The sequence below is a fragment of the Aquarana catesbeiana genome, linkage group LG09 (assembly GCF_042186555.1).
Source record: "Aquarana catesbeiana isolate 2022-GZ linkage group LG09, ASM4218655v1, whole genome shotgun sequence".
In the NCBI taxonomy this organism is placed as follows: domain Eukaryota; kingdom Metazoa; phylum Chordata; class Amphibia; order Anura; family Ranidae; genus Aquarana; species Aquarana catesbeiana.
The window spans coordinates 19,689,137-19,717,056 of NC_133332.1; positions in this window are offsets into that span (position 1 = coordinate 19,689,137).

Sequence of the window (27,920 nt, forward strand, 5' to 3'; positions counted from 1 at the left end):
CACAGTGTTCAGCTAGATCCGTTCCTGCTATTTACATTTAGTGCAGTGCGTCCTGCTCACAGTGTTCAGCTAGATCCGTTCCTGCTATTTACATTTAGTGCAGTGCGTCCTGCGCACAGTGTTCAGCTAGAGCCGTTCCTGCTATTTACATTTAGTGCAGTGCGTCCTGCTCACAGTGTTCAGCTAGATCCGTTCCTGTTATCTTCTAGACTATTTACATTTAGTGCAGTGCGTCCTGCTCACAGTGTTCAGCTAGATCCGTTCCTGTTATCTTCTAGACTATTTACATTTAGTGCAGTGCGTCCTGCTCACAGTGTTCAGCTAGATCCGTTCCTGCTATTTACATTTAGTGCAGTGCGTCCTGCTCACAGTGTTCAGCTAGATCCGTTCCTGTTAAATTCCTACTGACCGGCAGGCTTGTCTGGTTACAGTATATAAAGCTACCTGAAGAAAATTACAGGTGTTCTATTTGATCCTATTAGTTCCACGGTCAGGCAGCTAGACTATTTACATTTAGTACAGTGCGTCCTGCTCACAGTGTTCAGCTAGATCCGTTCCTGTTATCTTCCTACTGACAGGCAGGCTTGTCTGGTTACAGTATATAAAGTTACCTGAAGAAAATTACAGGTGTTCTATTTGATCCTATTAGTACCACGGTCAGGCAGCTAGACTATTTACATTTAGTACAGTGCGTCCTGCTCACAGTGTACAGCTAGATCCGTTCCTGTTATCTTCCTACTGACAGGCAGGCTTGTCTGGTTACAGTATATAAAGCTACCTGAAGAAAATTACAGGTGTTCTATTTGATCCTATTAGTACCACGGTCAGGCAGCTAGACTATTTACATTTAGTACAGTGCGTCCTGCTCACAGTGTACAGCTAGATCCGTTCCTGTTATCTTCCTACTGACAGGCAGGCTTGTCTGGTTACAGTATATAAAGCTACCTGAAGAAAATTACAGGTGTTCTATTTGATCCTATTAGTACCACGGTCAGGCAGCTAGACTATTTACATTTAGTACAGTGCGTCCTGCTCACAGTGTTCAGCTAGATCCGTTCCTGTTATCTTCCTACTGACAGGCAGGCTTGTCTGGTTACAGTATATAAAGCTACTTGAAGAAAATTACAGGTGTTCTATCCCAGCTTAGTGCAGCTACAGGCCATTAGTATGTCTGGAAGGCCAAGAAGGAGAGGCAGACAGTCACAAGCCAATAAGAGAGGGCAAGCAGGCTCTGTGTCTAGTGCTGGTCGTGGAGACGGTGCATCCTCATCAGCACGTGGCCATGGGACACGCTTGGCCTTTTTTTCGGCAGCTGGCCATGTTGAGCCGCAACATGCGGAAGACTTGGTCGAGTGGATGACCAAGCCGTCCTCATCCTCCTCATCCTCTCTCACCCATGCCCAGGGTGCTTTGTCTGGCAAAGCAGCGGCCTCTTCCCTCAGCTCAATGTCATCAGTGACTCCTTCCCTAGCTCCACCATGTCCTCATGAGGATTCCCTCGAACTGTTTGACCACAGTGTTGGGTACATGCTCCAGGAGGATGCCCAGCGTTTGGAAGGCTCTGATGACGATACTGAGCTCGATGAAGGCAGTAACATGAGCGCGGACAGAGGGGGTGCCCAAGAAGGACAGCAATCTGGCAGTCATGCTCCCCCTGCTGCAGCATACTGCCAGGTTTGCTCCAGTGATGAGGAGGGAGGGGATGATGAGGTCACTGACTCAACGTGGGTGCCTGATAGGAGAGAGGAGGAGGAGGAGGAGGAGGAGGCGGCGGCACATCACCAACGAGGCAGGATGCCCTCCAGGGGCCAGCCTAAGGGCAGCACATTGACTGCATCACACCCCAAAGCTCCACATGTGCAGGGCGCTGCAGTCTCTGCGCGTTATTCAAAAAGTTCTTTGGTGTGGGCCTTTTTTGAGACGAGTGCATCAGATCGCACCGCTGCTATTTGCAACATATGTCTCAAGCGTATCTCGCGTGGCCAAAATATCTCCCGCTTGGGTACCACATGCTTGACCAGACATATGTTGACCTGCCATGCAGTTCGTTGGCAAGCGTATCTAAAAGACCCACACCAAAGAACAAAGAGGATCTCTCCTTGCTCCTCATCAGCTGAGATTTCCAACCCCACTAGACCTTCAGTCCTCTCTGAGACCTGCAGTGAGAGGAATGAAGGTGTAGAATTAGGTGTGTCACAGCCAAGTACTTGTGGGCAATCTGCTTTTGGTACACCGACGTCAGATTGTACCAGGCAAATTTCCCTGCCCCAGCTGCTGCACCGCCGAAAGAAGTTTGCTCCCAGCCATCCACATGCCCAGCGGTTGAATGCTAGCTTGGCAAAATTGCTAGCACTTCAACTGCTGCCTTTTCAGTTGGTAGACTCTGCCCCCTTCCGTGAGTTTGTGGAATGTGCGGTTCCTCAGTGGCAGGTACCCAAACGCCACTTTTTCTCACGGAAGGCGATTCCGGCTCTCTACCGGCATGTGGAAGGCAATGTCCATGCCTCGCTGGACAGGGCGGTCAGCGGTAAGGTGCATATTACCGCTGACTCATGGTCCAGCAGGCATGGACAGGGACGTTACCTAAGTTTCACGGCGCAATGGGTGACTCTGCTGGCAGCTGGGAAGGATGCAGGACAAGGTGCAGTAGTGTTGGAGGTTGTTCCGCCACCACGCCTCCAAAATGCTGATTGTGACACACCTCTCTCCTCCACCCCCTCCTCTTCTTCTTCCTCCATGGCCTCTTCCTCGGAACCAGCGGTGCTCCGTAGGCGTTCAAGGGGCTACGCAAGTACGCAGGCCAAAAGATGCCATGCGGTGCTTGAGCTGGTGTGCTTGGGGGACAGGAGCCACACTGGGGCAGAGGTTCTGTCAGCTCTGCAGGGGCAGGTTCAGAGGTGGTTGACGCCACGCCAACTTAAGGCAGGAATGGTGGTTTGCGACAATGGCACCAACCTCCTCTCTGCCCTCCGACAGGGACAAATGACCCATGTGCCCTGTTTGGCTCACGTCCTTAACTTGGTGGTGCAGCGGTTCTTGGGCAGGTACCCGGGCTTACAGGATGTCCTGAGGCAGGCCAGGAAAGTCTGTGTGCATTTCCGCCGGTCATATAATGCCAGTGCTCGGCTGACGGACCTCCAAAAGGAGTTTAACCTGCCCAAGAACCGCCTAATCTGTGACATGCCCACCAGGTGGAACTCAACGTTGGCCATGCTGCAGCGGCTGCACACGCAGCAGAGGGCCATCAATGAGTACCTGTGCGACTATGGCACCAGGACAGGGTCAGGGGAGCTTGGTTTTTTTTCCCCACGCCAGTGGGCCATGATCAGGGATGCATGCACTGTCCTGTCACCATTCGAGGAGGCCACGAGGATGGTGAGCAGTGACAGTGCATGCATCAGTGACACTGTCCCCCTTGTCCACCTGTTGGAGCACACGCTGCGTGGAATAATGGACAGGGCACTTGAGGCAGAGCAGAGGCAGGAAGAGGAGGACTTCCTTAGCTCTCAAGGCCCCCTTTATCCAGACAGTGTTCCTGCGTGCCCGCCGATCACACAGGAAGAGGACGAGGAGGAAGAGGAGGAGGAGGAAGATTGTGTCAGTATGGAGGTGGAGCCTGGCACTCAGCATCAGCAGCAGTCTTTAAGGGATCAGTCCCAAGAAACACATGGACTTGTACGTGGCTGGGAGGAGGTGGCTGCGGACCATGTCGTTCTTAGTGACCCAGAGGACTCCGGACCGAATGCCTCAGCAAACCTACGCTGCATGGCCTCCCTGATCCTGCAAAGCCTGCGTAAGGATCCTCGTATTCGTGGTATCAAGGAGAAGGACCAATACTGGCTGGCAACCCTCCTTGATCCACGTTACAAGGGTAAGGTTGCGGACCTTATCTTGCCATCGCAGAGGGAGCAGAGGATGAAACATCTTCGGGAGGCCTTGCAGAAAGGTCTGTGCAACGCGTTCCCAGAGACTGGGAGGTTACAAACTCCTGTTTCTGGACAACGTGTTGCTGAGGCTTCGGTCAGTCAAAGAAGGAGCGGTGGAGAAGGTGGCCGTCTGACCGATGCGTTCAGACAATTTTTTGGTCCGCAGCCCCAAGGTATGATCGGTTCCAGCAACCATCGCCAGCGTCTGTTTTACATGGTGCAGGAATACCTAGGGGCAAGATCAGACTTGGACACCTTTCCCACCGAAAATCCTCTGGGTTACTGGGTCTTGAGGATGGATCACTGGCCAGAGCTTGCACAGTATGCAATTGAGCTACTGGCCTGTCCTGCATCCAGCGTTCTTTCGGAACGCACATTCAGTGCTGCTGGAGGCGTGGTAACCGATCACAGGGTGCGTCTGTCCACCGACTCGGTCGATCGGCTGACCTTCATAAAAATGAATGAGTCTTGGATCACCACCAGCTACCAAGCACCTGATGCTGATGTAACCGAATAATTTTTTTTGAAATCTCAGATCCCTTCAAAGACTGCCTATGCTGATGCTGAGTGACTATCCCTGAGTAATTATCCTCTTCCTCCTCAATCATCACGCTGATAGCTTGTAAGAACATTTTTGGTTCTGGGCGCCACCACCAGTGCCTAAGGCACAATTTTTCAGCCCCTGTTTAACAGGGGCGTGTAATTACAATTTTTGATGTAATACTTTGCAGCAGGGCTCGTTCCTGCATTCCAACTAGAGTGTCTGTGAGGGGTTGCAGTGTTGTGGCACCAGCACCAGTGCCTAGGGCCCAATTTTTCTGCCCCTGTCTAACAGGGGCGTGTAATTACAATTTTTGATGCAATACTTTGCAGCAGGGCTCGTTCCTGCGTTCCAACTAGAGTGTCTGTGAGGGGTTGCAGTGTTGTGGCACCAGCACCAGTGCCTAAGGCCCAATTTTTCTGCCCCTGTCTAACAGGGGCGTGTAATTACAATTTTTGAAGCAATAATTTGCAGCAGGGCTCGTTCCTGCGTTCCAACTAGAGTGTCTGTGAGGGGTTGCAGTGTTGTGGCACCAGCACCAGTGCCTAAGGCCTAATTTTTCAGCTCCTGTTCAACAGGGGCATGTAATTACAATTCTTGATCTAATATTTCACAGCAGGGCCCTGTGAGGGCTTACAGTGTTGTGGCCACAGCAACACCTAAGGCCCAAATTTCTGCTGAGTATATAGGGCAGGACCCTACTTTCAAACATCTAACTTACAAACGAGTCCTACTTGCAAACGGAAGGAGACAACAGGAAGTGAGATGAAATCTACCCCTAGGAAGGGAAATTCTCTCCTGTAAGAGTTAATATGGGAAAACAAGTTCTCCTTTCCACTGATGCTTTCCAATCCTTGTTCCACAAAAAAACCCAAATTTTCAAAAAACATTTTTCATTGGGACAAAAAAGTGAGGTGAAATCTTCTGAAGAGGAGGAAAGACAGCAAAACAAATGTCACAGGGGTGATAACCCTTCCCTATGTTTTCCAAAAAGCTTAGAAAAGATTTTTTGGCTGGAGCTAAACACGTTAAAAATGTTCAAAATTACAAACAGATTCTACTTAACAACAAACCTACAGTCCCTGTCTTGTTTGCACCGCCTGTATACTGCTGTTCAGAGTATATAGGGCCTGGTGGCCCCACACCTTTCCTTATTTTAATTTGGGTGCGGGGTTCCCCTTAATATCCATACAAGACCCAAAGGGACTGGTAATTGACTGGGGGGTACCCATGCCGTTTGTCTCACTGATTTTCATCCATATTGCCATGACCCGACATGACATTAAACCCGCAAGCAGTTTTAAATGAGATTTTTTCCTTTAAAAATGACATTTGGTGCAGGGACTGTTCTAAACATGGGAAACACGCGTCACTTTACAGGCATACTATAGACACCCCCCAGGTACGATATTTAAAGGAATATTTCACTTTTTTTTTTACTTTAAGCATCATTAAAATCACTGCTCCCGAAAAAACGGCCGTTTTTAAAAGTTTTTTTTGCATTGATACATGTCCCCTAGGGTAGGACCCGGGTCCCCAAACCCTTTTTAGGACAATACCATGCAAATTAGCCTTTAAAATGAGCACTTTTGATTTCGAACGTTCGAGTCCCATAGACGTCAATGGGGTTCTAACGTTCGTGCGAACTTTCGGTCCGTTCGCGGGTTCTGGTGCGAACCGAACCGGGGGGTGTTCGGCTCATCCCTAATAGGAATAGTGCCTCCTCATTGGTTTTAGTGAAAGGAATAGCACGCCCTCTTTGGTGTCAGTAGGAAGAATAGTGCTTCATTGTTTATGTCAGTGAAAGGAATAGCACCCCATCATTGGTGTCAGTGGAAGAAGGAGTGTCCCATCTTTGGTGTCAGAGGAACGAATAATGCCCCATCATTGGTGTCAGTGGAAGACATAGTGCCCCAAAGTTGGTGTCAGTGGACGGAACGGTGCCTCATCATTGGTGGTAGTGATAGGAATATTACCCTATTGTTGATAACTTTGAGAGAATTGGTGCTTCAACATCGGTGTCAAAGGAATACAATGAGTCCTATTGTTGGTACCGGTAGGAGTAATAGTGCCCATTGTTGGTGTCAATTGGAAAAATAGTGTCCCATTGTTGATTTCAGTCAAAGAAATAAAACCTTAATATTGATGTTAATAGGAGGCATAGTGCCCTATTGTTGGTTTCAGTGGGAGGCATAGCATCCCAAGGGCAAATAATAGTCAGGTAAAGGGCTGCTGTGTGGGGACTACTGCTATAAAACATGTTTTATTGCGACACTCCATATCACATATGATGGGGCGCTATTCCTTCCGCTCACACCAACAACGGGGCACTATTCCTACCACTGACACCAATGATGGGGCACTAATGTGGCACTATTCCTTCCACTGATACCAAGGATAGGGAACTATTCCCCATCCTTGGAGCCAGTGGGAGGAATAGTGCTCCACCACTGGTGTCAATGGGAGGAATAGTGCCCCATCATTGGTGTCAGTGGGAGGAATAGTGCCCCATCATTGGTGTCAGTGGGAGGAATAGTGCCCCATCATTGGTGTCAGAAGGAAGGATAGTTCCCCATCATTGTTGTTAGTGGAAAGAATAGTGCCCCATCATTTGTATTAGTGGGAGGAATCATTGTTCCATCATTGGGGTCAGTGGGAGGAATAGTGCCCCATCATTGGTATTAATGGGAGGAATAGTGCCCCATCATTGGTATTAAGGGGAGGAATAGTGCCCCATCATCGGTATTAGTGTGGGGGGATAGTGCCCCATCATTGATATTAGTGGAAGTTATAGTGTCCCTTCATTGGGGTCAGTGGAAGGAATAGTGCCCCATCATGGGTATTAGTGTGGGGGGGGATAGTGCCCCATCATTGATATTAGTGGAAGTTATAGTGTCCCATCATTGGGGTCAGTGGAAGGAATAGTGCCCCATCATTGGTATTAGTGGGGGGGTGGGATAGTGCCCCACCATTGATATCAATGGAAGTGAGAGGAATAGGACCTCATTGTTGGTATCAGTGGAAGACATAGTGCCTCATCAATGATGGCAGTGATAAGAATATTACCCTTTGGTTTATGTCATTGAGAGGAATAGCGTTTCAACAATGGTGTCAGAGGAATAAATCGAGCCCCGTTGTTGGTACCAGTGGTAGTAATAGTGCCCCATTGTTGGTACCAGTGATAGTAATAGTGCCCCATTGTTGGTGTCAATAGGAAGCGTCATAGGCGTACGCACAGGGTGTGCCGGGTGTGCCCAGGCACACGCTAATCACGCCGTGCACATTAGTGTTATCGCTCTGTGTAGCAGCAAAAACAGGGTAAAGATCTCCCTCTTACCGGCTCTGCCATAAGAGAAGTGTTTATGCTCTTCTCTTTCACTGTGCCGGCAGGGAGATCAATGGGTCATATATATGTAGACACCCACACACGCATGTGTGTTTGAGCTTAAGGGTGCACACCCTAATGCAATAGGATGCGCACACCTATGGGAAGCATCAGGGCCGTCTTTAATATTGACTGGACCCTGGGCAAAAATTTTCTTGGGCCCCCCCCCCATGCAATTTCACTCTTCACCTGCTCTGAGACATACAATAAATAGCAGCTAGACCTAAAATCAGTTACTGTATCAGATCAGGCAGCGATTGTGATTGTTTGCCAGCGGTCACAGCATATCATTACCACTTACTGACTGGTTGCTAGAGGTTAGAGTGTATCATTACCACTTACTGACTGGTTGCTAGAGGTTACAGCACACATTACAGCTCACTGATTAGTTGCTAGAGGTTACAGAAAATTATTTCTGCTTGTTAATTGGTTGCTAGAGATTACTGTACAGTAATACTGCTCACTGATTGGTTGCTAGAGGTTACAGCACATCATCTCCTCGCTGCAGGGGAGCATGATATACATATGAATGCCGCCTTTATTTACATATCAATGCCACCGGCCGCACCTATTTACTTAATAATGCCACCGCTATTTACATATGAATGTCGGTTATTTACATGTAAACACAGGTCTGCAGGTGAGCCACCTGTACACAACAATAGGGCAAAGCTGGGCAGCATTAGTACCAGCACTTCACACTGAGATATCGGGACACAGCACAGGACTAAAACTTCAAGGGGCAAGGGAATTTAAACTGGGATAGTTGGCAAGTATGAGGCAGCTGCTTTGGGCCCCACAACAATGACAGGGCCCAGGGCAGCTGCCCCTTTTGCCCTGCCTTAAAGACGGCCCTGGGAAGCATAGAGCCCTATTGTTGGTTTCATGTGAAAAGACGGAACATGTCTCATCTACGTTCTTTGTGGTTCACATTAAAATATAAGTTGAGAGGACGTATGATTTGAACGCAGTCGCTGCATTTCAGTGCTTGACTTTATTTGTAGCTTTGCTAGCGCTCCTTCAATAGGAAAAGCGATCTAATTCAAACCCGCATAAACATAGAGCCGCATTCAGAAATGTTTCACTGTAACTACAAGAACATATTGCAATATAAATATAAGAGAACATATTAACATAATAGGAAGCATTGAGCAATAGCTTGCATGCCATAGCGTGCTCTGTTTGTTTTGTATAATAGCCAATGAAGATTCTATTAGCTTGTATACATATCTAGAATTCTGCGCTCCCATCTGTTCCGGAGCATCAGCTGTAATAACCAGCCAGGGCATGGCAAGACTGAGTTTTTTTTATCATAGGACAAAGATTGTCTTGATCTACATTAGATTTTTGAAGTTGTTTCCAAGGTGACAATTGAATTGCTTTATTTTCTTTGCTAGAGATCCTCATGTACCTTTCACATATATGAATAATTTGTTTTTATTCCTACACTCCTTCACTAGTCACAATGCCCTCTGTTTCATTGGTAACAAGCCGTGCTGCTGAAAAGAAGAGATAGCTTTTTTCTTTTTTTTTTTTGTTTAATATTTCATTGTAATGCTGTGTCTGGTTTGTCTGAATCCACTGATTTCAATCATACGGGTGGCTCTACCATCTTCCCCACTTCATTACGGCACATCATAAGCTATGGGCGCATCTGCAGGACAACTCAATCTGCTGAAGGTCCTGAAGGGGGGATTTCGGACCATCTAAAGGTGACCGCGCGTCTTCAACTCCAACTATTCGATAATCCAAGAGCACACCACCAAAATTACCCTCTGAGAGGAAAAAAAAAAAAATCAGCACTGCTAAGAATAAATCCAAATATTGTGTTGGAGAAATAGACAATGTTCCCAACTGTCTCAAAGAGCTCCTAGCTGTATACATTGCACACATAGATATAATAAACATTTGGAAATTACCCCAAACAACCCCTACCACTGTTTAAATTTAAACTGAATTAACCCACTAAAAAGGTTAGATTATGCACTGGAATTACCGGGGTCACAGTTGTATATAATTATAGCGCTGGCAGGTTTTTATCTACCGCTGATAGGTAAATCTAGTGGGTCACTTATTATAGGAAGTTATATTTGCCTCTGTTCCAGCTTGGCTGACGTTGCGTGTAGTTCCACACTGTGCCGGTGGGTGTCGTTGTCACCATGGGCCAGTGTTGGAAAAGTAATGATGTGTATGAGTGCTCCTCTTTCCCAGAGATAACTCGGTGGAGGTGGTCCTCCAAGTTACATTCAGGGAGAGGGTATTTATGGGACAGACGCCATGTTCTGGGGTTCATTTTCCAGCCACCTGCTGGCCCTCCTGGCCGACAGTTATGTGTTAAGAGTACCACCTCGTGGTCCTCCGGTCCGGAGGCCCACGTCGCTGCGGCGTGTGGGTGGGCCCAGGAGCCTGTCTGGGGCTTACCACAGCAGCCGAGGAATGGTCCTGAGCTGTCTATCCTGAGTGAAGAAGCTGGACAACTGAGAAGATCCCAGGGGAGGACCCGTCATGGAAGGATCATGCAGAGTGCTGGTCTGGAGAGGGGCCTGGTGACTCGGTTGGAGGACGTATCCTGAAGTAGTTTTACCGCATAGTACTGCCGGGTTGGCTTAAAGGTTCAAGTACTGTGTCTGATATTCATCGCAAACAAATACATCCTGTGGCAGAGGATTGTACGGGTTTTATTTCAAACAAGTCTGTAGCAGAGACTTTTGTTCGTGCTACGTTCTGGCTGCTAGACAAGTGAGAGGAGTCTATCCAGGCGGGCAAAGATTGAATCCCACAAGGGGAGCGCATTCAACTACAAGTGTTCAATTACTAAGAATGTTCCGGAGAATACTAAGGAAAGTTATTTGAGCTTCCCTGCAGCTTTCCTTCTGCCTCTTTCCTGCTACTTCCTTTATTTGTTCATTAAAGCATTGGAAAATCTACTCAAGTGTTTGGTGCTTATATCGTCCAGAGGTAAACTCAACGGAACCCTGGACTCGGTGCCGGTGAAACAGAGGTATCGAGAGTGAAGGTAACAGGCCCACTTTAAATCAGCAGCTCCACCGAGAGTTAGTGCTACATAATCAACACAGATCACATAAAAAAAAATATATAGTATCTCACAAAAGTGAGTACACCCCTCACATTTTTGTAAATATTTTATTCTATCTTTTCATGTGACAACACTGAAGAAATGACACTTTGCTAATGTAAAGTAGTGAGTGTACAACTTGTATAACAGTGTAAATTTGCTGTCCCCTCAAAATAACTCAACACACGGCCGTGCTGCTGCCAACAAAAGTGATTTCACCCCCTAATTGAAAATGTCCAAATTAGGCCCAAAGTGTCAATATTTTGTGTGGCCACCATTATTTTCCAGCACTGCCTTAACCCTCTTGGACATGGAGGTCACCAGAGCTTCACAGGTTGTCACTGGAGTCCTCTTCCACTCCTCCATGACGACATCACGGAGCTGGTGGATGTTAGAGACCTTGCGCTCCTCCACCTTCCATTTGAGGATGCCCCACAGATGCTCAATAGGGTTTAGGTCTGGAGACATGCTTGGCCAGTCCATCACCTTTACCCTCAGCTTCTTTAGCAAGGCAGTGGTCATCTTAGAGGTGTGTTTGAGGTCGTTATCATGTTGGAATACTGCCCTGCGGCCCAGTCTCCGAAGGGAGGGGATCATGCTCAGTTTCAGTATGTCACAGTACATGTTGGCATTCATGGTTCCCTCAATGATCTGTAGCTCCCCAGTGCTGGCAGCACTCATGCAGCCCCGGACCATGACACTACCACCACCATTCTTGACTGTAGGCAAGACACACTTGTCTTTGTACTCCTCACCTGATTGCCGCCACACACGCTTGACACCATCTGAGCCAAATAAGTTTATCTTGGTCTCATCAGACCACAGGACATGGTTCCAGTAATCCATGACCTTAGTCTGCTTGTCTTCAGCAAACTGTTTGCGGGCTTTCTTGTGCATCATCTTTAGAAGAGGCTTTCTTCTGGGACAACAGCCATGCAGACTAATTTGATGAAGTGTGCACGTATGGTCTGAGCACTGACAGGCTGACCCCCCCACCCCTTCAATCTCTGCAGCAATGCTGGCAGCACTCATACATCTATTTCCCAAAGACAACCTCTGGATATGACGCTGAGCACGTACACTTAACTTCTTTGGTGGACCATGGTGAGGCCTGTTCTGAGTTGAACCTGTCCTGTTAAACCGCTGTATGGTCTTGGCCACTGTGCTACAGCTCAGTTTCAGGGTCTTGGCAATCTTCTTATAGCCTAGACCACCTTTATGTAGAGCATCAATTCTTTTTTTCAGATCCTCAGAGAGTTCTTTGCCATGAGGTGCCATGTTGAACTTCCAGTGACCAGTATGAGAGAATGAGAGCGATAACACCAAATTTAACACACCTGCTCCCCATTCACACCTGAGACCTTGTAACAATAACGAGTCACAAGACACCAGGGAGGGAAAACTGCTGATTAGGCAAAATTTTGACATTTTCACTTAGGGGTGTACTCACTTTTGTTGCCAGCGGTTTAGACATTAATGGCTGTGTGTTGAGTTATTTTGAGGGGACAGCAAATTTACACTGTTATACAAGCTGTACACTCACTACTTTACATTGTAGTAAAGTGTCATTTCTTCAGTGTTGTCACATGAAAAGATAGAAGAAAATATTTACAAAAATGTGAGGGGTGTACTCACTTTTGTGAGATACTGTAGATATGATAAACATTTGAAAATTACCCCAAACAACCCCTACCATTGTTTACATTTAAACTGAATTAACCCACTAAAAAGGTTAGATTATGCACTGGATCCCGCCTCGCCTAAAAGGACTCAGGTACACTGGTTTTTGTTTGTAGGGGGCTGAGGGTCCATATCTGGATGGCCATTCTTCACTGAAGGAGAGGTCCCATCCACATTTAGCTCCCACTGGGGTGGATGGGCTACCCTCTATTTGGGGAGCGTGGTAGTCACACTATGCTTAAGTCTTCGCATCCTCAGCCAAACTGTCACAACATCATTATACTTTTTACCTCACTGTAGTCCTGTAATTATTTTATCAGTAGATCGAATCCCTCTACTTTACCTATAAGTTTAAGTTGGGGCCTCACCGTCATTGTTTTACATGTAACTATGTCTACTTTTCTACTTTTTACATGATACCGTATCTCAATGTTATTATTACTCCAATCTTCTCTGCTCTCCAATTGGCCACGTAGGCCAACAAGTGTTATGTCATGACCTGCCCACACTGCCAAAAGTACCAATACCTGGTTTAATGATCATGGTATCTCTGTGCTTGATTGGCCAGCAAACTCACCTGACCTAAACCCCATAGAGAATCTGTGGGGTATTGTCAAGAGGAAGATGAGAGACACCAGACCCAACAATGCAGAGGAGCTGAAGGCCGCTATCAAAGCAACCTGGGCTTCCATTACACCTCAGCAGTACCACAGGCTGATCACCTCCATACCACGCCACATTGATACAGTACGTCATGCAAAAGGAGCTCCGGCCAAGTATTGAGTGCATACTATACTGTACATGGACAGACTTCTCACTAAGCCAACATCTCTGTATTAAAAATCCTTTTTTTATTGGTCTTATGTAATATTCAAATTTTCTGAGATACTGAATTTTGGGTTCTCACTATCTGTAAGCCATAATCATCAAAATTAAAAGAAAGAAATGCTTGAAATATATCACTCTGTGTGTAATGAATCTATATAAAAGATATGAGTTTAACTTTTTGAATTGAATTACTTTGGTTAAATGAATTAACTGGTTAAAGGAGCGGAACTACACTGCATCTGAGAACCACAAGCCAAAAACGCAATTTGATTCATTTTTAACATTCAGAGTAAACTCCCCCCTTCTATCCATGTTTTTATTTTGTTGAGAAATTTTTGAAAAACAGCCCCCCACCCCCACCCCACCCCAGCATTTCTAGCTGTGGTCATCTTGAGTAATGGTAGATGATTCATGTAGCATTTACTTCCATTGGTCCATCTGCCCTTAGCTCAGGCATGCTGGCGGGGGGGGGGGGGGGGTGTACTTAGCTGAGAAAGCCCCTCCTCCTATGACGACTCCTGGGATGTATGACATCATTTTGGCCTAGGCAAAAAACAGGAAGCAACTGAAGAAATGTAAAAGAAAAGTTTAAAACCATTGAATATAATATACCTTCCTATCTATTTACTAATGCTAGCAGCATGAGGATTATAAATAGTGTTAACTGAGGGAGCTCAGCTTAAACAAAGTCAGCCTTAAAAAGAAACCCCCTCCGTGGCATTTTTAATCAAACTTCATCTTATACGAATGACCCCCCCCCCCCATTTTTAAACATAGGTACAGAGCATAGCTTGTGCCAGTCATGTGACCCAGAGGCCCCCCCATTCCGGTGGAATTCCTCCCCCCATAGCGTTAATTGTGTGGTGAGCGAACAATTTAAGGCTGCGTGCGGGTACAGCGGAAGATTAGCTGCAAACAAACCCACGTCCCGGTGTGCAGGAATCTATACCGTCGCTAATGTTTGGCACGGCATAATAGTAAATTGTAGCCGGAGGAAGCAATGCATTGTGTTACCTGGAAACAGAGGGGTTTTTTTTTTTTTTCCCGTTCTCTAGTAATAGACTGGCTGTTCCTTCTGAAAACATGTTAATTTCTCTCCCTAATATTTATCAACCCCATCCTGACAATTTTCATTTCATGCTGTTCTAGGTTTTGTCATTTAACTGAATGCTGCAATTAAAGAAGGACTCCGCTAAGCGCGGTTTGTATCAGAACTGGCTAAATACAAGCCTTTCTTGTTTCTTATTTGAGTTGCTTATTGTACTAATATAGATTTGTTTTCTTTATTTACTATGGTCTGTGCCCCCCCCCCCCCCAAAATTTTTTTCCCCTTTTTTCAGGCAATATAACATATGGGGGTTATTTACTAAAGGCAAATCTACTTTGCACTACAACTGCAAACTACAAGCGCAAAGTGCACTTGCAATTACACTGAAAGTGCACTTGGAAGTGCAGTCGCTGTAAATCTAAGGGGTAGATCTGAAATGAGGGGAAGCTCTGCTGATTTTATCATCCAATCATGTGCAAGCTAAAATGCTGTTTTTTTTTTAAATTTTCCTTGCATGTCCCCCTCGGATCTACAGCGACTGTGCTTCCAAATGCACTTTGCACTTGTAGTTTGCACTTGTAGTGCAAAGTGGATTTGCCTTTCGTAAATAACCCCCATAGTCTATGGACATTTTGGGGTTAATTTACTAAAGGCAAACAGACTGTGCGTTTGCACTCTGCAGTTGCAGTTGCTCCAGAGCTTAGTAAATGAGCATCACTTTGCAAAGAATACCCAATCACGTGCAAGGAAAATAAATAAAAGAACAGCACTTTTGCCTGCACGTGATTGGATGATGGAAGTCAGCAGAGCTTCTGCTCATTTACTAAGCACTGGAGCACCTGCAAAATGCACAGTCAATTTGCCTTTAGTAAATCAACCCCTTTGCATTCACGTGGAACTTTAGGCTCCTTTTCACATCATTACCAAGCTAATTTTAACTGCTTTGCTAAAAAAACAAAAAAACAAAAAAACATATTTACAGAGCCGAATAGCTCAAGCTCAGATTTATGCAAATCACTAATATTGCAGAATATTGGCATGCTTTAAAAAGGGGATTAATTCCAGAGATAAAACGATAATTCTCCCGCTCTACAAGACTCTGGTCCGGCCGCACCTGGAGTATGCTGTCCAGTTCTGGGCACCAGTCCTCAGGAAGGATGTACTGGAAATGGAGCGAGTACAAAGAAGGGCAACAAAGCTGATAAAGGGTCTGGAGGATCTTAGTTATGAGGAAAGGTTGCAAGCACTGAACTTATTCTCTCTGGAGAAGAGACGCTTGAGAGGGGATATGATTTCAATATACAAATACCATACTGGTGACCCCACAATAAAGAGAAAACTTTTTCGTGGAAGGGAGCTTAATAAGACTCATGGACACTCATTAAAATTAGAAGAAAAGAGGTTAAACCTTAAACTACGTAGAGGGTTCTTTACTGCAAGGATGTGGATTTCCCTTCCACAGGTGGTGGTTTTAGCGGGGGGGGTTGGTTCATCGATAGTTTCAAGAAACTATTAGATAAGCACCTGAACGACCGCAGCATACAGGGATAAACAATGTAATACTGACATATAATCACACACATAAGTTGGACTTGATGGACTTGTGTCTTTTTTCGACCTCACCTACTATGTAACTAAAAAAGTAGGCGCACCTCCTCCTTTCTTCTCCCACTCACTCTCCCTTCTCCCCACCACTTTGCCATTCCCTCCTCCTCCCCTCCCTTTTCTAACCCCTCCTCCCTCCTATTACCTTTGATCCAATCCTTCTTCCTTCTTCACACTTTCACCCTCTGTACCCCATTCCATCTTCTTTCCTCCTTCTTCTCTCCCTTTCCCCTTCTTTCTTATTTGCACCTCTTTCTATTGTTCCCCCTCCCCACTCCCATTAGGTCTCTTTCACACCTCTGTGTCGCACAAACGCACCTTTTTCGTGTGACATGTGCAACAAACATGCCAAAGAAGGTGTGACAGACCCAACCGGGACAGGGGCTTTTGGAGAGGACTAGGGGCAAGCCTCCTACCCACTGATTTTGGCCCATGGAGAGAGCAGATCCTAATGATTCACAACAATCTAATGGAGGCGAGGCTTGAATAAGGTCAATAAAACTTCCCTGCTGGAGTGGATTGAAAGATGTCCCTCTCCCCTTCTTTCTCATTTGCACCTCTTTCTATCCTTCCTCCTCCCCACTTCCATTAGGTTCCTTTCACACCTCTGTGTCGCACAAACACACCTTTTTCGTGACAGACCCAACCGGGACAGGGGCTTTTGGAGAGGACTAGGGGCAAGCCTCCTACCCACTTATTATGACCCAAGGAGAGAGCGGATCATTCTATAATGATGGACAACAACCTAATGGACGCTGAGAGCGAGGCTTGGATTTATTTTTTGAATAAGGACAATAAAGCTTCCCCTTTGGAGTAGATGGAAAGGTGTAATAATAATCTTGTACAGGTTAATGGTCGGAGGGAATATGGTGGCCCTTCTGCAGACTGGGTTGGAGAAGTTCCTTCACTTGGGACAGAAATATTTATCAACAATGTCCCTAAAGGGATCTATGAAGATAGATTGAAGTGGAGTTCCACCCAAAAGTGGAAGCTCCACTTATCAGCCTCCTCCCCCCTCTGGTGCCACATTTGGCACCTTTCGGCGGGGGGGCGTGTACCTGTTTTTTAAAGGGAAATGGTCCCCACTTCTGGTAGATCACGCTGCGGCGTGATTACTCAGAAGTTCGGCCCCCCTCCTCCTTCCCCCGCTGCCGGGCCATTCAGAAAGCCAGCCACATAATGCGTCACTCAACCTTCTGGGAGGCTAAAAAAAACACATTTCTTTCCCCCCTGCTGAATCTTGACTGGAACCAAAAAGTTTTTTTTGATGTCTTATTATTCCAATTTCTATTGAACGGATGAACTATTAGATACATTGGACTGTTAAGATGCCCTTCGCCAATCAACAATAATATTCTTGATACTATTGATATGTATATTTTTTGTTTGATGATTTGTGTGTATCAATGCACTATATGTACATTCAAATCTGTTGTACTTTATCATTGTTTCTGTTTGATTGTGAATATTCTCATTATAGAATTTACAGTAGCGATACAGGTACAACCACCTGTCCCTGAGGAAGCCACTTCTGGCAAAACATGTAGGACCTCTGATTACCTGCTTACAGGATTGGCCACCACGCTTCCAGGCTTAATCTTGTAAACCTCGCTACAAATGGTTTTAAACTCCCTGTAGTTTGGTGCACACCCTGTATATGTAACAGTATACAAACTTGTCTTTTTAAACTTTGTTAATAAAATTTCATATGTTTTATCTTATGTAATTTGGTTTTCTTTTGGCACCGTAATAATCCCTGCATCCTTGGTCCACATATATTTTGATATGTACATTTTTATATTTGATCTACCTACTTAGGTGTGGTAATATACATCTCCTGAAAAAGCTTACAAGTTGGCGAAACACGTCGGGATTAAAATACCACAAGCACAACCTCCAATAAGATCATTTGTATGATTATTCTGAACCAACTTGTTTCAAATGTTTTAAAATAATTTTACTATCTATTTGTTTTTCTTTCTGTCTTAACATGTATTGATTGAATAAAACTATGAATTTTTAATTCAATATGGAACTTTAGTTATTGGTACCTTAAAAATCCCTGTTAGAGCATTTTGTGCATCCTGTTCATTGTATGAGTTTGTCTCATAGACTGGTGTCGGACAGTCTGAGATGAGGTGGGATGGCTTGTTTGAGTGACTAGTTAATTAGCTCATTTTAATTTAACTATTAGTTGCTAGATGTGGATTAGCATTATGTATATGTTAGCTGTTCCTTAGCTATGTTAATTATATTTCTGTGTACAGTTTGCATTGTTAGGGTAATGTGATCAAGTGGGGGAATGTCCTCCGGTGGAGTATAAAGTATGTGTCTGAGTACCAATAAAGAGCCATTGCTTTGGTTCTATCCCAACATCTTGTCTGTGTATGATGTTTGGGGTAAAAAGGGCTGGTATTAGCTCTAGGTCTGCTCGGAACGGTTTGGAGGGCACTGTTTGGCGAAAAGAAGCACCTAATCGGGGTGCCAAGAAGGTTCCCTCACAGAAGGTCCTGCACCCTTTTTTGGGCATTGAGCTTTGCACTTTTTTTAACCATGCAGTTTTGTACATTGAAAAAAAGATATGTGCCTTTGTGCTTAATTATAAGTGTATTTGCACATTCAGTTTTTTCTTAGTCCCCCTGCATAATCCCACATATACGAGGGGGTGCTGTTAAGTATTGAGCCTTACCCAGAAAAAAGTGAGATAGGAAACTGTAAATTGCAGGGTGTACTGGCCAATTTGTTTATTTTCGATGGTGCAAAAATCAGCTATCTCTGATTTTAACTTATCTTTATTTTTCAGGTCTAAAGTGAACATGGCAGCACCTCCATAAAAATGCAATGTGGAAGAGCATAGGACCATAATCAAGTTCCTGTTTCTCCAAGGGCAAGGGTGTTTTTTTGAGATTGGGGAACAGATTATAGTCAGAAGGAGCCAGGTCGGGGAATAGGGTGGATGGGGCATCACTTGAGGAGGTCAGTTTCCCCTACAGTGTATGACGAGGCGTTGTTATGCAACAGGATGACACCTTTGGAGAGCTTTCCTTGACGTTTTTCCTTGATATTTTGACTCAACTTCGCCAATAGAGCACAGTAATATGTTGCATTGATAGTTGAACCCTTTTGGAGGTAGTCCACCAGCAGAACTCCCTTCTTATACCAAAAAACTGTTGCCATTTGCTTCTGCACTGACCTTTGCACATGGAACTTCTTTGGCCTGGGGGGACCACTGTGCCTCCATTCCTCAGACTGTTCCTTTGTCTCAGGATCATAACAGTAGATCCATGTCTCATCACCAGTTACCAGTTTGTCCAGGAAATATGACTCATTTTTGGAAAATGTTCCAAAACAGCCACCGATGTCTCCACACGTTTTGTTTTGTTGACAAAAGTTTTGGGATCCACTTTGCTGCAAGCTTTCTCATTTCCAAGTCGTTGTGGATAACAACACCAACTTATCTCTCGTTATATTCCAAGATATGTAGCCATACTTTTGGCTGATATTCGGCGGTTCTCCATGATCATGTCATGGTTGGCTTTCACATTTGCCAGCACAATCAAATCAAGTACATTTGCCAGCACAGAGACAGAAACAGGCCTTCTACTGGGTTTCTCACTTTCAACACCGAAATGGTCGGTTTTAAAATTGGCAACCCAACGTTTAACTGTTGAATATGAAGGACCACTGCCACCCAAAGTTTGTGACATTTCATTGTGGATCTGCTTCGCATCTTTCCCTTGGAGAACCAGGAACTTGATTATGGTCCTATGCTCTTCCACATTGCATTTTTCTGGAGGTGCTGCCATGTTCAGTTTGGACCCGAAAAAGAAAGAAAAGTTAAAATCATAGGTAGTTGATTTTTGCTCCATTGAATATAGATAAACTGGCCAGTACACCCTGCAATTTACAGCTTCCTATCTCAATTTTTTCTGGGTAAGACTCAATACTTATTAGCACCCCCTCATACTTGTTGATCTTTACATAGTTACATAGTAGGTGAGGTCAAAAAAAGACACAAGTCCATCAAGTCCAACCTATGTGTGTGATTATATGTCAGTATTACATTGTATATCCCTGTATGTTGCGGTCGTTCATGTGCTTATCTAATAGTTTCTTGAAACTATCGATGCCCCCCACTGAGGCCACTGCCTGTGGAAGGGAATTCCACATCCTTTCCGCTCTTACAGTAAAGAACCCTCTACGTAGTTTAAGGTTAAACCTCTTTTCTTCTAATTTTAATGAGTGGCAGGGCTGGCCCTACCATGGTGACCCGATGGAGCCATGGTTCCAGGCGGCACATTCAGGGGGGTGGCAAATTGCCCCCGCCAGCCAGCCCGTTCCACCCGCCCCGCTGCGGATCTCACTGGGAGGATCAGCCGAGAAAGGTCACCCATCGGAAACTGTCCGCCCTGTACTGCGCAGGCGCAGCGCTTCATGAGCTCTACACGCCGCCTGCGCTTCAGAGTTGTTGATGTGCATCTCCTTTGTCCTCCGTACTGCCCAAGCGCAGTACAGGGCGGACACTATGCGATGGGGGACCTTTTTTGGCAGAACACCGGGCTCCTCCCAGTGGGATCAGCAGCAGTGGCAAGTGACAATCCACAATGTGTGCTTGGTGATGTGGCAAGTGACAATCCGGTACTTGTGGCAGGTGACATGGCAAGCGACAATCCAGTACATGTGGCAGGTGGAGTCGTGGCAAGTGACAATCCGCAATGTGTGGCGGGTGGCGTTGTGGCAAGTGACAATCCGCAATGTGTGGCAGGGGGCGTCGTGGCAAGTGACAATCAGCAATGTGTGGCAGGTGGAGTAGTGGCAAGTGACAACCTGCAATGTGTGGCAGGTGGCGCCATGGCAAGTGACAATCCGCAATGTGAGGCAGGTGGCATCGTGGCAATCTGCAATGTGTGTCGGGTGGCGTCGTGGCAAGTGACAATCCGCAATGTGAGGCAGGTGGCATTGTGACAATCCGCGATGTGTGGCAGGTGGCGCCGTGGCATTGTGACAATCAGCAATGTGTGGCAGGTGGAGTCGCGGCAAATGACAATCCGCAATGTGTGGCAGGTGGAGTTGTGGCAAGTGACAATCCGCAATGTGTGGCAGGTGGAGTCGTGGCAAGTGACAATCCGCAATGTGTGGCAGGTGGCGTCGTGACAATCCGCAATGTGTGGCAGGTGGCGCCGTGGCAAGTGACAATCTGCAATGTGTGGCAGGTGACGTTGTGGCAAGTGACAATCCGCATCTGAAGGCAGGTGACGTTGGCAAGTGACACGCTCAGGGCTCCCACTGATTCTGCATTATGGTGAGTTGAACTATTTTGTTTTATATAACAATGTAATAATAGAAATATTGCACTTCAGTCATTTTTTTTGTGATATGCCACTGCGTCGCTTTAACTGACAATTGCGCGGTCGTGCGACGTTGCACCCAAACAAAATTTACGTCCTTTTTTTCCCACAAATAGAGCTTTCTTTTGGTGGTATTTGATCACCTTCACGGTTTGTATTTTTACAGGTCCTCTTTATACTCCTTTACATGTATAGAGCCATGACAGGTCCTCTTTATACCTCTATATACATGTATAGAGCCATGACAGGTCCACTTTAGTTACTATGATATAAAATAATGGATGTGGGGGCATTTTGGTGGGCGTGATTTTTTTTTTTTTTTCCCCCTCCCCACTCCCATTAGGTCTCTTTCACACCTCTGTGTCGCACAAACACACCTTTTTCGTGTGACATGTGCAACAAACATGCCAAAGAAGGTGTGACAGACCCAACCGGGACAGGGGCTTTTGGAGAGGACTAGGGGCAAGCCTCCTACCCACTGATTATGGCCCATGGAGAGAGCAGATCCTAATGATTCACAACAATCTAATGGAGGCGAGGCTTGAATAAGGTCAATAAAACTTCCCTGCTGGAGTGGATTGAAAGATGTCCCTCTCCCCTTCTTTCTTATTTGCACCTCTTTCTATCCTTCCTCCTCCCCACTTCCATTAGGTTCCTTTCACACCTCTGTGTCGCACAAACACACCTTTTTCGTGACAGACCCAACCGGGACAGGGGCTTTTGGAGAGGACTAGGGGCAAGCCTCCTACCCACTTATTATGACCCAAGGAGAGAGCAGATCATTCTATAATGATGGACAACAACCTAATGGACGCTGAGAGCGAGGCTTGGATTTATTTTTTGAATAAGGACAATAAAGCTTCCCCTTTGGAGTAGATGGAAAGGTGTAATAATAATCTTGTACAGGTTAATGGTCGGAGGGAATATGGTGGCCCTTCTGCAGACTGGGTTGGAGAAGTTCCTTCACTTGGGACAGAAATATTTATCAACAATGTCCCTAAAGGGATCTATGAAGATAGATTGAAGTGGAGTTCCACCCAAAAGTGGAACCTCCGCTTATCAGCCTCCTCCCCCCTCTGGTGCCACATTTGGCACCTTTCGGCGGGGGGGGGGCATGTACCTGTTTTTTAAAGGGAAATGGTCCCCACTTCTGGTAGATCGCGCTGCGGCGTGATTACTCAGAAGTTCGGCCCCCTCCTCCTTCCCCCCGCTGCCGGGCCATTCAGAAAGCCAGCCACATAATGCGTCACTCAACCCTCTGGGAGGCTAAAAAAAAAACACATTTCTTTCCCCCCTGCTGAATCTTGACTGGAACCAAAAAGTTTTTTTTGATGTCTCATTATTCCAATTTCTTTCAAATGGATGAACTATTAGATACATTGGACTGTTAAGATGCCCTTCGCCAATCTTCAACAATAATATTCTTGATACTTTTGATATGTATATTTTTTGTTTGATGATTTGTATGTATCAATGCACTATATGTACATTCAAATCTGTTGTACTTTATCATTGTTTCTGTTTGATTGTGAATATTCTCATTATAGAATTTACAACCTTTTCTGTTGTTTGTTTCTATACTATTGTGTTATATTCTACTTTATTTTACTCTATTCTTTTCTATTCTATACAAATTTGAGTTGATTCTTTATTGAATTTTGGAAAATGGTTATATTATTTTTATTCTATTCTATTGTTTTTTTAAATTCTATTATTTTCTATTCTAATCGAATTTCAGAAGATGGATATACTATTTCTATTTAGCACTATTCTTTTTTGTATTCTATTCCTTTCTATTCTGTTCTTTTATTCTCTATCCTATTGTGTTCTGTTTTACGCTATTATATTCTATTCTTTTATTTTCTGTTATATTCTTTTCTATTCGTTTCTATTTTTTTTTCTATTCTATTCCTTTATTTTCTATTCTATTTTATTCTCTTTGGAAATTCGAAAACAATTCGAAAACTTTTTGAATTCGAAAACTATTCTAAACTGATTGGAAAACTTTTTGAATCGATCCGAATTCAAAAATTCGAAAATTTGAATCGATACGAATAAATAAAATGAATTCCAAAAACAAATTAAATGGATTAAAAACAAATTTAACTAAACAAATTTATGTAACTAATGAATCGAACCGAAACAAAACAAAACAATTTTTTTTTTCTTTTTTCGTTCTGCACATGTCTGCCTGTGATGGTAGGCTGTGGCTACTTGCACTACATTGAGATGAGAAGATGTAACTGGTGTATTTATTTAAAACCACTTGCTGACCGCCCTATAACCGCCGGCGGGCTTCTTCTACTGGGATTAATCCCAGTAGAAGCCAATCTGCCGCTCAATGTCCTCCGGCACCCGCCGATCGTCGGGTAATACACAGAGAGAGATATGCCTATGAGAAAAGGCATATCTCAGTTCTGACAGGGGGGGAGGGGATTGATTCTGTGTTCCTGCACAGCAGAGCAGAGAGTAAAATCCATCACTTCTCCTAGTAAAAAGCAGCACATACAGTACACAAAAACACTAGCTAGGCACACAGTTAACCCTTTGATTGATCTAGATCTTTAACCCCTTCCCAGCCAGTGTCATTGGTACAGTGACAGTGCATATTTTTACCACTGATCACTGTATTAGTGTCACTGGTTCCCACAAAGTGTCAAAAGTGTCAGTTAGGTTGTCCAAATGTCCGCTGCAATGTCGCAGTCCTGCTATAAGTCGTTGATCGCTGCCATTACCAGTATAAAATTAAATAAATAACTAAAAAAATTCCAGTATATATCCCATAGTTTTATATAACTTTTGCACAAACCAATCAGTATCCCCTCATTGGGATTTTTCTTACCAAAAATATGTAGCAGAAGACATATTGAATGAAGACATTTGATTTTTTTAAAATTTTTTTTATTGGATGTGTTTTATAGCAGAAAGTATAAAATATTGTTTGTTTTTTTTTTTGTTTTTTTTTTTCAAAATTTGCGCAAACAAAAAAAAAAACGCAGAGATGATCAAATACCACCAAAAGAAATCTCTATTTGTGGGGAAAAAGGACATCAATTTTATTTGGGTACAGTGTCGCACAACCGCGCAATTGGCAGTTAAAGTAACGCAGTGCTGTATCGCCAAAAAAAAAGGGGTCTGGTCATGAAGGGAGGGGGGGTTAAATTTTCCGTGGGTTAATGGGTTAATTATTTATAACTATAAAGTTGCATTCACACCTGTTTCATAAACGTGCAACAAAAATATGTAGCAGAATACATGTTGGCCAAAATTAATGAAGACATTTGATTTTTTACATTTTTTTGTTGGATGTGTTTTATAGCAGAAAGTAAAAAATATAGTTTTTTTTTTTTTTCTTCTCTTCAAAAATGTCGGTCTTTTTTTGTTTATAGCACAAAAAAGAAAGAAACTTGATTTTTTTTCTTTATTAGATATGTTATTTAGCATAAATTTAAATATATATATATATATATATATATATATATATATATATATATATATATATATATATATATATATATATATATTTATTAAAATTTGTCAGACTTTTTGTTTATAGCGCAAACAATAAAAAAAATGCAGAGATGATCAAATACCACCAAAAGAAATCTCTATTTGTGGGGCAAAAGACATTGATTTTATTTGGGTACAGCATCGCACTACCGCGCAATTGTCAGTTAAAGTAATGCAGTGCAATATCGCAAAAAAAAATGGCCTGGTCATGAAGGGGGATGGGGGGGGGGTTAATCTTCCGGAGGTTAATGGGTTAATTACTTGTAACTATAAAGTTGCATTCACACCTGTTTCATAAACACGGAACAAAAATATGTAGCAGAATATATATTGACCAAAATGAATGAAGACTTGATTTTTTACATTTTTTTTATTGGATGCGTTTTATAGCAGAAAGTAAAAAATATTGGGTTTTTTTTGTTTTTGTTTTTTTTTTTTGTTTTTTTTCAAAATTGTCAGTCTTTTTTTGTTTATAGCACAAAAAATAAAGAAATTTGATTTGATTTTTTATTAGATATGTTATTTAGCAGAAATTAAAAAAATATTTTTTTTTTTTTTTCTAATTTGTCGGTCTTTTTTTGTTTATAGCGCAAACAATAAAAAAAACGCAGAGGTGATCAAATACCACCAAAAGAAAGCTCTATTTGTGGGGAAAAAAGACATTGATTTTATTTGGGTATAGCGTTGCACGGCCACGCAATTGTCAGTTGAAGTAATGCATTGCCGTATCACAAAAAAAATGGCCTGGTCATGAAGGGGGGGGGGTAAATCTTCCAGAGGTTAATGGGTTAATTACTTGTAACTATAAAGTTGCATTCACACCTGTTTCATAAACACGCAACAAAAATACGTAGCAGAATACATATTGGCCTAAGTTAATGAAGACATTTGATTTTTTCCCTTTTTTTTTTTTGGATTTGTTTTATAGCAGAAAGTTTTGTTTTTTCAAAATTGTCGATCTTTTTTTGTTTATAGCACAAGAAATAAAGAAATTAGATTTTTTTTTTTTTAGATATGTTATTTAGCAGAAAGTAAAAAATATTGGGGTTTTTTTTGTTTGTTTTTTTTTTTTCAATTGTCGGTCTTTTTTTTTGTTTATAGCACAAGAAATAAAGAAATTTAATTTATTTTTTTAATTTTTTTGGATATGTTATTTAGCAGAAACTAAAAAATATTGTTTTCTTTTGTTTGTTTTTTTTTTTTTTTAATTGTCGGCCTTTTTTTTGTTTATAGCACAAGAAATAAAGAAATTTTTTTTTCATTTTTTTTTTTAGATATGTTATTTAGCAGAAAGTAAAAAATTTTTTTTTTTGTTTGTTTGTTTTTTTTTTAATTGTCAGTCTTTTATTTGTTTATAGCACAAGAAATAAAGAAATTTATTATATATTTTTTTTTTATATATATATATGTTATTTAACAGAAATGAAAAAATATTTTTTTTTTGTTTGTTTTTTTTTTTTTTTTTTTAATTGTCAGTCTTTTATTTGTTTATAGCACAAGAAATAAAGATTTTTTTTTTTTTTTTTTAGATATGTTATTTAACAGAAATGAAAAAATATTTTTTTGTTTGTTTGTTTTTTTTTTTAATTGTCAGTCTTTGTTTTGTTTATAGCACAAGAAATAAAGAAATTATTATATATTTTTTTTTTAGATATGTTATTTAGCAGAAATGAAAAAATATTGTTTTTTTTTTTTTTTTTTTTTTGTTTGGTTTTTATTTTCAAATTGTCGGTCTTCTTTTTGTTTATAGCACAAGAAATAAAGAAATTAGATTTTTTTTTTTTTCAATTAGATATGTTATTTAGCAAATATTGTTTTTTTCTTTTTTTTTCAAAATTGTTTTCAAAAATGATTCTGGTGCTACTTTGGAGCATTTGTCAAGCATAGGGTATCCACTCCAAGTTAATAGGCTGCCTTATGTATGGCGTGCATCACCGCGTAAATAAAAAATGCAACAATAAAAGCGAGCGGGGGCGCGAGTTGCCGCAACGTAAAGGGTTACTCATGCAGCCAAAGTGACACCAGAGCCGACATTTTTCGAGTGTAACTTCCAAAGTTTAATACAACTGTTTACTGGAAAATGAAAGCTCTTCTCCCGGAGTTTTCTCTCTCTTATCTGCCACTTTATAAAAAACGCATCATCTGCTGCAAGTCATTTTTCAGACAGGCACAACACTCTCCAGAAGCCGTCTTCACCGTGTGCCAAAACTCACTTCGCTATTTCCTTCACTTAGAAAATGGATGGTGAAATTGTTTCTGGAAGATGTCACACGTACTTTATTTCCATACGCCGCTTTTTTTATAGGTAGATTCCTCAGTGATTATGGGGTCTCCTTTTTTTTTCTAACAAGCCGTGCAAAACCATCCTACTTTTACCCGTTTTTTTTTTTTTTTTTACTTACGGCGAGCCTATGGCACCCCAAAAAAATGTTCGCTAAATACTTGCGGGTGTGTGTGTGCTCCGCCTCCTATCATGGCTGCATTTACCATCAAATCCCGGCCAATGGCATCACCGGGGGTTGCACTTTATTAGATATTTACTAGATTAATAGCGCGGTTCACCATATATCTTTTTTCATCACAATGGTTAGGGGTACCCCATACGCATTCATATGGGGGGGGGGCGGCGGGATCTAGGGCCCCCTTTCTCGAAGGGGGCTTCCAGATTCCAATAAGCCCCCTGCCCATAGAACCCCACAACCACAGCCCAGGGTTGCGGGGAAGAGGCCCTTGTCCCCAAAGCATCCACCCCCCCATGTTGAGGGCATGTGGCCTGGTATGGTTCAGGAGTAGGGATGAGCTTCAAGTTCGAGTCAAACTCATGTTCGACTCAAACATCGGCTGTTCGCCAGTTCGCTGAACAGCGAGCAATTTGGGGTGTTCATGGCAAATTCGAAAGCAGAGGAACACCCTTTAAAAGTCTATGGGAGAAATCAAAAGTGCTAATTTTAAAGGCTTATATGCATGGTATTG